Source organism: Silurus aristotelis (genome assembly GCF_946808225.1).
Source record: "Silurus aristotelis genome assembly, chromosome: 1".
In the NCBI taxonomy this organism is placed as follows: Eukaryota; Metazoa; Chordata; class Actinopteri; order Siluriformes; family Siluridae; genus Silurus; species Silurus aristotelis.
In genome coordinates, this window is record NC_139574.1 from 17,716,656 (window position 1) to 17,720,545 (window position 3,890).

Below are 3,890 nucleotides of genomic sequence, written 5' to 3' on the forward strand. Positions count from 1 at the left end.
CTCTCGGAGTTTGCATCCAACTCCATCTAGTGCAATTCTATCATGCGGGAGACTGAGCTGGCCCCACCCTATTAGTACATGCACACATGCATTCACTACACACAGGAGAGAAAAAAACAGTCCTGGACTCATAGATGGAATGCAATTCATTGTGGTGGATTTAATAAACTTGTTTTTTGCATTGATCTCCTATAAAAAAAAAAATAGGCCGGCTAAATTCATATTTTAAATGTCAAACTACACATCTTCAATCATGTTTCATATTGGACCCAATGAGCTAGAAAAAAACCCTAATTTGATTAGCTTTATTTCTTTTATTTTCATACACATCCATCTTCTCATTGATTCAGTTTAATCAAAGCAACAAAACTGACCTGATAAAATCAAGTTACGCTGAAATAAAGATTGATCAGTACTCCAGATAAGAGCTAATACTATCTTATCAGTCAACACAGATACAGACTGAATACAAAAGATCCCATATCACAGAAGGCAACACTTTCTTTTGTAACCTGAGTCTGGTAACTATACTAACATATGGTGCTTTTTGAACATAGCCATTGATTAAAACACACTAGGAAAGTCAGTAATAACAGCCCCCTATTAAGAGGCTCCAAACTGTTACCTGGATTTTGTACCATGTCAAAAATAATTCAAAGTTCGTGAGCTACTTCAAAGAGGCCATAGCCATAATCAAATGAATTTCCTCTTTCCTTATGAGTTGTTGAGAAATCCTACCACCGGTTCAATGTGTTTAGTCGAGGGTGCGTGCCATTGGCTAATAAAGAGCAGGAGAGTTCTCTAACGAGCTCTGGCTGAGCCGTGTTACTGAGGTTGCACTGTTTACAACAGAATTGCATTCAAGAATTGCATTCATATAAACTAGCCTCGCATGACATGGGGTTATACAAATGTGTTTTTTAGAACCAGGATACTTCAAGTTGTCTCTGTAATATTTTTTTTGATTATTGTTATTTTGATGTTCCCCAATAATGATGATAATAATAATTATTATTATAATTTTTTTTGTTGTTTTTGTTGTTTTATTATATATATATATATATATATATATATATATATATATATATATATATATATATATATATATATATATATATATTATTTATTATTATTATATATATTATTACTTAAATTACCAGAAGGTGCAAAATGTTGACGCTTGCTCAGGAGACTGCCTTTGTCTGCCTGAAATAGTGCAACACATTAAAGTTTTACACAGTGGTCTATATCTCCTGAACTGTGACAAGGATTTCTTGCATTTTGACCATCTTAACTCTCAAATAGAGGTAAGGAATACGACAATCCCACCACATTTAAGTTTTAAAAGGAGGATTTAAAGTAAAATATTTAATCCTACCAAATAACAATGTCTGTGACATGTCCATCAATAGGGGGTGCTATAACCTTTAGACAATGCTTGATATGTGATTTTTATCAAAAGAAAAACAAATCCAACAAAATTATTAAATAATAGGTTTAGTATTTTGTAAGTGACAATTAGTGATTTGACTTGTATTTATTTTTTAGCTAAAGCTTAATAAAGCTCTGAGTGATTTGTGGGGACCCAGTACCTTTTACAGTGTCTTACCTATATATATATATATCAATAGCTGGCAATTGTCAGGATTATGGCCATCGACAACAATTTAAATCGGAAACTGCACCCTCATATTACTAGGTCAAATGTCACTAATCACTCACACTTGTTCCTTTTGACCATGAGTAGCACCACTTTTGTGTCTTTAGTTTGCACTTTTGCACCTTTTTATAAACATTATCATCACTTGCATCTACCTTCACTTCTAATATGTGACAGGGATATGATTAAATCTGTTTTTGAAAAATAGTTTGGATTATATCTATACATAACTGGACAGCATTTCTGTACTCTATTTCATTCTTTCTTTTATTTTTTATTTTTTATTCTGGTAATTGTCATGGTAGATCCTGCATAAATCAATTAATCAACTAATCAGCACACTGAGCTTAGTGTATTAGAGCAGGAAAACCACTGACCAGTGTAGGTGTGATGTCAATAGTATTGTATATTTTTAAACAATAAAGTTATCATATTAAATTCATCATAATCCACTCTACTCATGAAAGATATTAAAAAAATTCATCTGTTACTGGACATTCTGCTTTCAGCAGTCTTCAGACAGAATTACAACTGGCTCATCATCACAAAATGTAATGAAGTCTGTAGGCCACATGTACAAAGCTTTTTCACATAGACCACTTTCTTAACCGCTTTCACAGAACTCGTGTAAATTAGCGCCTAATGTAATGCAGTAATGTAAGGAATATTGCAGTATAAGTGTACAGTTATATTTTGGAATAAATTATGCAGCGTAAAAGCAACTCATATTATTTATTATTAAATACAAAACAGGCTTACAGTCAATAACTAACAGTTATAAAATCAATTTTATGCCTGTGTGTACATGTTTTTATATATATATATATATTCATTTTATATATATTCATTAATTTTGCTGCTTGATTTATTTAATTAACTATGCGCCTACCTGCTACTGTCATATTCTTTTTATTTATTGCTTGGTTAATATAAAATGTAATATAATTACATTTTTACTTTTCATTTATAACAAATATAATATGATATTATAATAAATATGTTGATACTATACATTATCAAAATACTGCATTGCCAGCCACTCTTCAGTAAAGACAGTTTGTTTATACACAGGCAAGTTCACCCCTGCAGGGGCAGTCATGAAAAGTGAAAGTGAAATACAATATATAACAGCTAAAAAAATGCCATAAAAACATGTGGATATCAGTAGAGGATATTTATCCGATTTTTAAAATAGACATCACACAAACTTTCATTCTGGCTACTCTGCAGATGTCTTTTGAACATTGAACAAAGACATTTAAAGGATGTATTTTGGACATGTTTGTGCTCAGTGGGAAACGTCTGGAAGGTTTCTTTGGATGAGCAAGCTGCCATTTTTAAAGTGTCTACAATAAATCTTTTGCATGTCTTCTTCTTGATAAAAGTCTGGCAATCAGACAATGGATGAATGCAGAACATGAAATTATTTTTCTTAAATATTTCTGATATACATGACAACATGACCTTAGTGTTGGACCATAAGTTTCTTTGTAGGCAGTAGTGTAATATTTTGTCAAATAAAACACCGAAGTGGGAAATATAAAAATGCAACTTTTTAAAGTTTCTATAATTGTCCTTGGTTGTAAAAGCATAATTTATAATTCTGTGAGACTGTTTACCGGACAAATTACTTTATAATTTTGGCTATATGTTGATTACTATTACATTCAAATTATAAAAATGGCTGCCAACATCAAGTAAAATTTACATGTAATTAACATTTAATAATATACTAAATTAAAATGAAAAAGAAGAAAGACAACAAATTAGATAATGCAACATACAGAACAAAAAACCTTTTACTGGCATATCAATAATTAAATTATTAACCTAAGATTGTCTACTTTGCTAACTACTTTGCTAACTAGAAACATTTAATTAAACATGTAAAGTCGAGTAAAATTATGTAATCTTACAATAGTTTGATGTGCTGTGCATCTTATAATGACCAGTTAAGTGACACAATGTCACTACTTTAGAAAAACTCTTAAGTTCACACATCCCTTACAAGATTTTTAACAGACAGCAATGTGGCCCACTGAAAAAAACTATGATCCAGAATATTTCCCAGATTAATAAAATACAAATATATTGCCTTTTTGAAGTTTCATTGCCAAGATTAACTTATAGCAAGGAACTCCTGCTTTTTACTCTTTTATATTTGTACTTGTTGTATTTGTTGTGTTGTTGTTTTTTTAATTATTATTTTTTAAGCAATTTCTAGTTGGGT